Here is an 11,983-nt window from a genome sequence, read left to right on the forward strand (position 1 = left end):
GACAAACACGACTCTTAAATAGAGACTTTGTAGACCGGTGACTGCTTCTGCACTCCGTTTACACTCGCCACGAAACCCAGGCTCCGGAATGTCAACACCGCGCGTACTCGCAGTACACCAAGCGCCGACTGACTTCTCGCGGTGCTCCCAGTGCTATCTTCCCTCTGTTACTGCCGGCTTCTGTGGCCGAGCGGTTCTAGGCGCTTCAGTCCGGAACCGCGAGAATGCTACGGTCTCCAAGTTCGAATCCTGCCTTGGGCATGGATGTGTGTGATGTCCTTAGGTTAGTTAGGTTGAAGAAGTCTGTGGAGGTTACTGATGTCCTCAGATGTTAAGTCCCATAGTTCTCAGAGCCATTTCAAACATTTCAATTGCTCAGAGCCATTTCAAACGTTTCAATCCTTTGTCACTGCCGCCGACCGAGTCTCCGTCACTGCCCCGATCCAGACTCCTCTTCCTCACGAGCTGCGACCGTCTTAAATAGAAAGCGCTAGTCAACCAGGACGCCGTAGAGCGTGTACCTTTGACAGAGAAACCCATCCTGCCAAGAGCATCGTAGGAAGTCACGGCTCAATTTGGTTTTCCTAAAGTTTCCCACAACATTTGAAACTTCAGAAAATATACAGCTTGTATCGTCAGCGTACAAATTTAGTTCACGTTACATGAATGAAAGTAGATGGCTCTACGGTGCGGCCGCAAACAAAAGAAGCTCGTCCCAGAAATTTCGGTACATCTGCACGCTCACTACCCAGCTGTGACTGGCAAGCAGACCCCAACCCCACCCCATATATGCTGCGGAAAAAAAGTACGTCTGGCAAGACGACGTCGATTTTGATCCAATGAAGGCATATGCCTGGGGGATAGCACATGTACTGATAATGGTTTAAAACGTCATCTTTTAAGGGATAGCGTAGTGGCATAGCTACCTGAGCGCCATCTGTGTCTACCCTTTATACAGAAGGCTCAGTGTTGTGCAAACATGGGGACCAAGCAGGAAACGATGCCACAGAGAGGCACTCATGCTTCCTACAGCCATCTCACGATAATACTCGTCCGCACACTGTCCGTGAAACTCGACGTGCTCTGCAAGACGTGCAGCGATTTGCCTGGCTAGCACGATCTCGGAGTTTGCCTCCAATTAAGTACGTATGAAGGATGATGGTACAAGATGTGACTCGTGCAACTTCCCAATCAACAACTTGTAAGAACTACGTGAATAGGTCGAGCAGAAGTGGTATAACGTATCCCAGCACAGTATTCGTTATCTGAACGATCGACTGGAAGCCAGAGTCAGCTCCTTCATTGTCGCTCGTGGAGGCTACGCCATGTACTAATATCGATGTTTCGACATGCTTTGATACCTAGTACCTCAACCGTTTGCACTTCTTTTCTCTAAACGTAATCGTTTCGTGTACTCCACATGCACTGTTGCAACAATAAATCATGTGTGAATAGAAAACCTCTAAAAGAGTGTACTAATCTTTTCCGGCAGTGTTCAGTCTACGAATTGTGAGAGACACGCGTAGACGACAATACACAGCACATACTGCTTTCTTTACGGTCGCACTGGTCAGTACGCAAATAATTTGTCACAATCAGGTACAAACAAAATATTGTGATATACTGGGAAGCCAAGATGTCAAAAGAATGACGTTCATGTCTATTTCCCTGATTATCTGAGAACAGACTTCATTTTTTTATTTTTATTTTTAATTTTTTTTAATTTTTTGTCATCAGTCTGGTCTGATGCAGTCCGCCACGAATTCCACTCCCGTGCCAATTTCTTCACCTCAGAGTAGCACTTGGAAACTACATCTTCAATTATTTGTTGAATGTATTCCAATCTTTGTTTTCCTCTACAGTTCTTGTCCTCTATAGCTTCCTTTAGTATCATGAAACTCATTCGTTGATGACATAACAGATGTCCCATTATCCTGTTCCTTTTCTTTGTCGGTGTTTTCCACATACTCCTTTCCTCTCTCTTTCTGCGCAGAACCTCCTCATTCCTTACCGTACCTGTTCAGCTAATTTTCAACATTCGTCTGTAGCACCTCATCACAAACGCACACTCTCTGCCATCCCCCCTCCCCCCCCCCCCCCCATTCATAACGAATCCTGCTCCCATTACGCCATTTTATACTGTTGCTGATGTTACCCTGTACCCGTCTGGCCAGAAATCCTTGTTACCGTTTCACTTCACTGACGCCTATTATATATAACTTGTCCCTTTGCATTTTTCTTTTCAGATTTGCCAGCTTCCCTACCACGTTCATGCTCTTGACATCCCACATCTCGACTAGTATAACGGTATCCTTTTTCTGGTTATTCAATATTTTTCTGATGATCACCTCCCCCTTGGTAGTACCCTACCGGAAATCCGAATGGGGGAACGTTTCGTAATCTTTTGCCAATGGAAAGATCATCATGACACTTTTTCAATTACAAACCGCATATCCTGTGGATACAAATTATGTGCCTTTAATTTAGTGGTTTCCATTGTCTTCTGCATCCTCATGCCACTTACGGTGATCATTGCTGATTCTCCCGCATTTAGGGGTAGTTTCCCACCCCAAGGACAATAGAGTGCCCTGAACCTCGGTTCTCTCCTCCATCCTTTTTGAAAGGACGGTTGGCAGAATGAGGGTGACTTCTTATGACGGATATCTTCGATTGCAAATGCTGCTTATTAGTCGAAATTTTTGGTTTCATAGATATTAGAAACAAATGACGTACCGTGTGGTTATTGTGTTATAAAACATGATCCAATGAGTCAATGAACCCAAGCCGATTGTGAGAACATCTTCCTACAAGTCATTAAAATCGTAAGAACAAGCCCACTGAATATTTTCAGTAAATACTTAAAAAATTTCTAAATCGTTCAACAATCATTGTATAACTTTAGAAACAACTAGCTCCGAACGTAGATTCATTAGTTGCCACTTATCGCATTTCATAATTAGTTTAAAAAACAAACCCTAATATTTGATCTATAACGCGCTCTACAGAAGAATTTATCTCACCAATCATGTATGAGGATGTACGTCACATTTTCTAAACATCCCCCCCCCCTTCCGAACCGATGACCCGGTAAAACAACGAATTTAGGAAATGGCAGTTAAAGTTGGAAAAAATTTGTAGCTATTCTTCAAAACTCATTCAGATGCAGAGAAACTAAATAATCTACAATTAATAATAATGAGCCTATATTAGCCGCGTATATACGTTAGATTGGTGAAAAAGACTACATTAAAACCAATACACTACAAGAAGAAATGCTATTTGCTATAAATCTCAGTACAGATACAGCAGGATTATATTTAAGAATGTGATATTTTAGTTTACAAAAATAATATTGTTTTGAATAATGTAGTTACATTTGACCCCGAGCACCATCAATCTTACGTCACTATCGAGGATTCGTTGGTGATTTGATGAAAGAAGTGCCATATGATTTCAGTATGTGCTTCACTGACAGCATCTTGTAGGAAAACTTCTGATACAAGTCTCCATACAACTACAATAATGCGAGCCGTAAATAAGATAAAATCCAGTTCAATGTGTGACCGCAGTACGAGGGCAACAATGAAGATTTGATTAGCTTACTTTTGTAAAGCAGAAGTTCTATGGCTGCCTAAGGGACATCTATGGCTCATTTTGTAGTATATTTTCAAGATATTCAATTATATAAATCAGCAGCTTCAAGGGCCTAATAAAACTCCTTTATTGACAAACTTGAACTAAATGGTTATAATCTGTTGGAGACATAACTTTATCACTCTCCTGAATTATCATGTGACAACTCAACGAATGCAGCCTGGACATTGAAAGATGATTTGCAGATATCTGAAAATTTAATGTGTCTGACTGGATGAAAACTCCTTTTAACTGAAATATTGAAGAAGGTAATGCAACTATCTAAGAGGAATTGTCAGAAATTAGATGTGGTGAAGAAAGGAAACATAATTTTGATGGTGGTCGATATCAAAACCTATGGCAAAGTAAGAAAAAGTAATATTCTTATAGCCAAATATATGAAAAATGATATTCACTTTATTGATTTCTTTCTCTGCTTCATATCTTAGGGAACCAGGCTTTAGCGCTGTTAATCATATTATTTGTGAGAGAATGGAACTGCTGAATACTACCGAATGAGGAGACCTTCGTTTGTTTCTTATAAAAACTGAGGAACATATTTAGTATTTGGTTATACGGGATTAACGTCAGGATGTCAATAATAATTTAATTATCACATAATAAATATTATCAGACTTCTTGCATGTTCGCATGGAAAATTCAAATAAAATTATATGTTTAAGTACAGTAACTTGCACCCGTGCTCTAGGGCTAGAGGTTTGCCTACTAACCAAAACGGCCTCCCTCCTTGGCTTGAACCATACAACTTCTTAAACTATGATTAATTATCATCAAAAACGTCATCCGAAGAGTTATGATGTAAGAAGTCACCCTCATTCCGCCAACGGCTTGCCAAAGGGGGCGAAGGAATGGATACAGGCTCAGGCACTCCCTAGCCTTTGAGGTATGAAAGTGCCTCTGAAAGGCAGAAGTATCAGCAACGATCAACAGCATTAGGCAATGGAAACCACTGCATTAAAGACACACAACGTTTATCCACATGGCATTTGGCCTGTAACTGAAAAAGTGTCATGACGATATCACCATTAGCAAAAGATTCTTGGCTAATCCCACATTCAGATCACAAAGACTCTATAAACAATGAAAGGATGACTGTCTACGAGTCTGAGGACGGAATGTTAGAAATATGAACCTGATGGGAACATATAAAAACTGAAAATAGAAATGCTAAGGCTCAATATAGGTTTAGCAGGGATCAGTGAAGTGAAATCGAAACAAGCCAAGGATTTCTGGTTAGATGATTACAGGATAATATCAACAGCAGCAGAAAATAGTATAACTGGAGCAGGATTAGTTATATATGGGGCAGCCGAACGACGAAAGAAGGAAGTGCAGAAATATTGAGAGACATTCAGGAACACAGAAATACAAGTTTGTCACTCCAAATAATGCGATGGATATAGTCTTCTTAAGAAAGGCACTAAGTGCCCGAAAGCGGTTAACAAATTAAATTTCCTTTATGTATAAGTAATTTGTTGTTTATTATTTCGTTGTATACAACTACATTTGCTGATGATGGATAAAGAACTAAATACAAATAAATTTGGAATGAAAGAAAAAGGAAGTTCGGGGAGGCTAAGGCGAAATGGCTGCATGAAAGATTTGGTAAAATCGAAAAGGAAATCACTATCGGAAGGACTGACTCAGCATACAGACAAGGCAAAACAAAATTCGAATTGCTCTTATGACGTGGTAGGAGCAGAACAGGAGGCGATAGGGCAGAGTTAGGGTATACATTACTAGAATCGGAATTCACAAGAGCTTTGAAGACATAATATCAAGTAAGGCAGAAGAGATAGACATTCCGTCGGATCTTATAATATTATTGGGTGAAGTGGCTACAAAAACAATGGTTCATTTTGGTGTGTATAGTGTAGTATGTTGTATACATGGAAGAACCCTGGAGATACTAAAACATATCAGATAGATTGCATAATGGTAAGACAGAGATTTAGGAACCAGGTTTTAAACTGTAAGTCATTTCCAGGGGCAGATGTGGACTCTGACCACAGTCTATTGGTTATGACCCGTAGATTAAAACTGAAGAAACTGCAAAAAGGTGGGAATTTAAGGAGATGGAACCTGGATAAACTGACTAAACCAGAGGTTGTACAAAGTTTCAGGGAGAGCATAAGGGAACAATTGACAGGAATGGGGGAAAGAAATACAGTAGAAGAGGAATGGGTATCTTTGAGGGATGAAGTAGTGAAGGCAGCAGAGGATCAAGTAGATAAAAACACGAGGACTAGTAGAAATCCTTGGGTAACAGAAGAAATACTAAATCCAATTGATGAAAGGAGAAAATATAAAGATGCAATAAATGAAGCAGGCAAAAAGGGATACAAATGTCTCAAAAATGAGATCGACAGGAAGTGCAAAATGTCTAAGCAGGGATGACTAGAGGACAACTGTAAAAATGTAGAGGCTTATCTCACTAGGGGTAAGATAGATGCTGCCTTTGGAGATAAGAGAAACACTTGTATGAACATCAAGAGCTCAGATGGAAACCCAGTTCTAAGCAAAGAAGGGAAAGCAGAATGGTGGAAGGAGTATATAGAGGGTCTATACAAGGGCGATGTTCTTGAGGACAATATTACGGAAATGGAATAGGATGTAGATGAAGACGAAGTGGGAGATACGATACTGCGTGAACAGTTTGACAGAGCACTGAAAGACCTGAGTCGAAAAAAGGTACCGCCGAGCAGACAACATTCCATTGGCATTACTGACGGCCTTGGAAGAGCCAGTCCTGACAAAACTCTACCATCTGGTGAGAAATATGTATGAAAAAGGCGAAATACCCTCAGACTTCAAGAAGAATATAATAATTCCAATCCCAAGGAAAGCAGGTGTTGACAGATGTGAAAATTGTCGAACAATCAGTTTAATAAGTCACAGCTGCAAAATACTAACACGAATTCTTTACAGACGAATGGAAAGACTAGTAGAAGCCAACCTCGGGGAAGATCAGTTTGGATTCCGTAGAAACACTGGAACACGTGAGGCAATACTGACATTACGACTTTTTATAGAAGAAAGATTGAGGAAAGGCAAACCTACGTTTCTAGCATTTGTAGACTTAGAGAAAGCTTTTGACAATATTGACTGGAATACTCTCTTCCAAATTCTAAAGGTGGTAGGGGTAAAATACAGGGAGCGAAAGGGTATTTACAATTTGTACAGAAATGAGATAGCAGTATTAAGAGTCGAGGGGCATGAATGGGAAGCAGTGGTTGGCAAGGGAGTGAGACAGGGTTGTAGCCTCTCCCCGATGTTATTCAATCTGTATATTGAGCAAGCAGTAAAGGAAACAAAAGAAAAATTCGGAGTAGGTATTAAAATCTATGGAGAAGGAATAAAAACTTTGAGGTTCGCCGATGAACATCAACAAAAGCAAAACGAGGATAATGGAATGTAGTCGAATTAAGTCGATTGATGCTAAGGGAATTAGATTAGGAAATGAGGCACTTAAAGTAGTAAAGGAGTTTTGCTATTTGGGGAGCAAAATAAATGATGATGGTCGAAGTAGAGAGGATATCAAATGTAGACTGGCAATGGAAAGGAAAGCGTTTCTGAAGAAGAGAAATTTGTTAACATCGAGTATAGATTTAAGTGTCAGGAAGTCTTTTCTGAAAGTATTTGTATGGAGTGTAGCCAGGTGTGGATGTGAAACATGGACGATAAATAGTTTGGAAAAGAAGAGAATAGAAGCTTTCGAAATGTGGTGCTACAGAAGAATGCTGAAGATAAGGTGGATAGATCACGTAACTAATGAGGAGGTATTGAATAGGATTGGGGAGAAGAGAAGTTTGTGGCACAACTTGACCAGAAGAAGGGATCGGTTGGTAGGACATGTTCTGAGGCATCAAGGGATCACCATTTTAGTATTGGAGGGCAGCGTGGAGGGTAAAAATCGTTGATGGAGACCAAGAGATGAATACACTAAGCAGATTCAGAAGGATGTAGGTTGCAGTAGGTACTGGAAGATGAAGAAACTTGCACAGGATAGAGTAGTATGGAGAGCTGCATCAAACCAGTCTCAGGACTGAAGACCACGACAACAACAACAACAACAGTGTAGGAGACTGGCGACCTACTGTCAGACTTTCGGAAAAACTTCTTTCTCACATTTCCGAAGATTTGGAAGAGTCGACAAGTACGATCAGGTTGGCTGTACGAAATGTAAAGGCACCAGAGAAGTGGTTTTGGCGCTTCGAAAACAAAAAAGAAAAAGAAAAGGGTACTATAGAATATGTACAGGAAGCAAGAGGGAGCAATAAGAGTGGAAGACCAAGAACGAAATGCTCGGATTAAGAATATATTCATGGTGAAACCATATCAGTTATAAGATTCATCGGTGACATAGCTACCTTTAGTGAAAGTGTGAAATAATTGGAGGATCTGCTGAATGGAATGAACAGTCTGACGTGTACAGATTTGGATTAAGATTAAATAAAAGGAAGTTGAAAGTAATGAGGAGCAACATAAAAGACAACAGTGAGAAAATATACAAATTGTGGATCACGAAGTAGACGAAGATAAGGGAAGTCTGCTACCTAGGCAGCAACGCAAGCCACCATCGATGGACCGCCAAAAGAAAAGTGTTTAACAGTGCTGCACATACGCTCTGCTATAGATAGTTGGAAACACGTAATGCACTCGGGAACTTTCAAAAAATTCTTGTTGATTCCATTCGTTCAGAAATATGTGCTACCATATTCAGTAAAGAATGGGGGCAAAATCAGATATTGAATTAAGTGGCCCGCCACGAAGCTCTTCATCTCAGAACAGCACTTACAACCAATGTCCTCAATTATTTGCTGCATGCATTCCAATCTCTGTCTTTCTCTACAGTTTTTCCCTCTAGTACCATTGAAGTAATTCCCTCAAGTCTTAACAGATGTCCTATCATCCTGTCCCTTCTCCTTATCAGTTTTTCCACATATTCCTTTCCTCTCCGATGCTGCGTAGAACCTCCTCATTCCTTACCTTATCAGTCCACCTAATTTTCAATATTCGTCTCTAGCACCACATCCCAAATGCTTCGCTTCTCTTCTGCTCCGGTTTTCCCACAGTCCATGTTTCAGTGCCATACAATGTTGTACCCCAGACGTACATTCTCAGAAATTTCTTCCTCAAAATAAGGCTGATATTTGATATTAGTAGACTTCTCTTGCCCAGAAATACCTATTTGCCATACCTAGTTAACTTTTGACGTCTTCCTTACTCCGTCCGTCATTGGTTATTTTATTGCCTACGTAGCAAAACTCCTTAAATTCATCGACTTCGTGACCAGCCATCCTGATGTTAACTTTCTCGCTGTTCTCATTTTTACTACTTCTCATCACCTTCGTCTTCCTTTGATTTACCCTCAATCCATACTCTGTACTCATTAGACTGTTCATTCCGTTCAGCTGATCATGTAATTCTTCTCCGCTTTCACTCAGGGTAGCAATGTCATCGGTGAATCGTATCATTGGTATCCTTTCACCTTGAATTTTAATTCCAGTCATGAACCTTTCTTATTATTTCATCATTGCTTCCTCGGTGTACAGATTGAACAGTAGGGGCGAAGGGCTACATCCTTGTCTTACACCCTTTTCAGTACCAACACTTCATTCTTCGTCGTCTTTTATTTATTATTCCCTGTGTGTTATGTACATATTGTATACGACCCATCTCTCCCAGCAGCTTTCCCCTACTATTTTCAGAATTTCGATCATCTTGCACAATTTTATGTTCTCGAACGTTTTTTTTCAGGACGACAAATCCTATGAACGTGTCTTGATTTTTCTTCAGTCTTCCTTCTATTATTAACCTCAACGTCAGAATTGCCTCTCTCGTGCCTTTACTTTTCCTAAAGCCAAACTGATCGTCACCTAGCACATTCTCAATTTTCTTTTCCATTCTTCTGTATATTATTCTTGTAAGCAACTTGGATGCGAGAGCTGTTCAGCTGATTGTGCAGCAATTCTCGCACTTGCCAGCTCGTGCCGTCTTTGGAATTGTGTAGATGATGCTTTTCCGAAAGTCAGATGGTATGTCGCCAGAGTCATTTATTCCACACACCAGCGTGAATAGTCGTTTTGTTGCTACTTCCCCCAACGATTTTAGAAATTCAGATGGAACGTTATCTATCCCTTCTGCCTTATCTGATCTTAAGTCCTCGAAAGTTCTTTTAAATTCTGATTCTTATACTGGATCCCCTATCTCTTCTAAATCGATTATGTTTCTTCTTCTATCACATCGACAATTCTTCCCCCCACCGACGCTTTCAATGTATTCTTCCCACCTATCCGCTCTCTCCTCTGCATTTATCAGTGGAATTCCCATTGCACTCTTAATGTTACCTCCGTTGCTTTTAATGTCACCGAAGGTTGTTTTGACATTCCTCTATGCTGAGCCTGTCCTTCCGACAATCGTTTCTTTTTAGATATCTTCACATTTCTTCTGCAGCCATTTCGTCTTAGCTTCCCTGAACTTCCTATTTATTTCATTCCTCAGCGACTTGTATTGTAGTATTCCTGAGTTTCTGAGAACATTTTTCTACTTACTCCTTTCATCATTAATCTGAAGTATTTCTTCTGTTACCCATGGTTATTTCGCAGTTACCTTCGTTGTACGTATGTTTTCCTTCCCAACTTCTGTGATGGCCTTTTTTTTAGAGATGTCCATTCCTCTTCAACTGTACTGCCTACTGAGCTAATCCTAATTGCTGTATGTATAGGCTTCCAGAACTTCAAGCGCATCTCGCATTACTTAGTACTTCCGTATCCCACTTTCTGCTTATTCATCACTACTATATTGTGATCTGAGTCTGTACCTGACCCTGGGTACACCTTACAATCCAGTATCTGAGGTTTAGCACGACTTAATTTTGCGAGGTATCGGCATAGCCAAATGAAAATGGAAATAGTTTGAAAACTTGCGCAAAAAGCAAAATTTGGGAATTTCATATTGCTGTCATCCTAACCATAAACGAATTCCGTATCACTCATTTTCCAATTTTGGATCGCATTATTATTATCAGCAACTACATTGATCGGTCACGTTATTTTGTAAATTCACGTTTCTCATTATATCTCAGGCTAATAGAAAAGGATCATACTATTCATACGTCGCTTTTCCTTTCACCCCTCACATCTCAGTTTGGCACATTCTTTCAAGGTCGTTGACAGTGTTTCCAGAATGCCTGTAACATACGTAGGAGGTGTTATCAAGAAACTGTAGAGTTACGGCCTTAAAAAACCTTCTCCTCATCGTAGTAATTTCACTACCATCTACCTGATACCCTGTACTGTAAAGCATCATCTCGCTAGCACATCATTAAGTAGTCACCGACGATATTTCTATAATCGTCAGAAATTTTTGTTTTCAGATTTGTGAGATAGCAGTGATCCATGTTTAGGGACAAATTTGGTAGTCACTACACTTCAAATAAGCAGCCGAGTAAATATGTTTTAACTTGTTTGGAAGCTACTTTCTGTCGGCAAGCAATTAGTGGAACCAACTCCAGCTCTCAAGAGCAAACATGGTGACGTAACAGTAGCTGCACCTTTGCAAACACTGACATCGTATATCATCCACTTGTATATATGCTGGCATTTAAAGGTGAAGCTTATTTTGAATGGTCACTTCGAACCGATTCCTTTTCACGTTATAATTCTGCATTGGGCCTACTTTTTTGCCTCGAATATTAGCAGTTAGCGGGGCTATGTACAGCGGTACAAAACGTATTCATTCGTGTGCCACCTACACTCAAATCATTGTAAGGTAAATAATAAGAAGTTTAGTCACTGTCACCTAGTCTGCTACACGGTCTTTAAAAGAACTAAGGATTACGCCGTTTTTAATAAACTCGAAGTCAAGGAAATGCCATCCCAAAAGTTTAGAGAAAACGTTTATATCAGAAAGAAATGCAGTATAATAAGAGCTTCCGGAACAATAGTATTATTTATTATAGCCATCTATAGGAAGCCTGATATACCCTTCACACCAAAAATTTACAAGCCAATTTAGGAATTTATCCTTTTACTGTCATTGTTCTACGTGGTTCCACTAAGATGAGAAAATTTTAAGTGAACTGAAAATTCAGTAACTAAATATACAAATGACATAGCTACTGATGTATTGTCCTCAGTCACCTCAATCATCAATATTTCCACTTAGCACCAGTATGTGGATTATATATATTTATATCAACAAATTTTTTAAACAAATGCGATGCTGTTTTCGAGGAATCTACTTTGTTTCATGTATAGAAGCTGTATTTGAGGTAGGCTAGCCCAGAGCAGAGTTCTGCTGTCCTGATAGTACGTGGTGCGCAGGG

Source organism: Schistocerca gregaria, chromosome 8 (assembly GCF_023897955.1).
Source record: "Schistocerca gregaria isolate iqSchGreg1 chromosome 8, iqSchGreg1.2, whole genome shotgun sequence".
Classification (NCBI taxonomy): domain Eukaryota; kingdom Metazoa; phylum Arthropoda; class Insecta; order Orthoptera; family Acrididae; genus Schistocerca; species Schistocerca gregaria.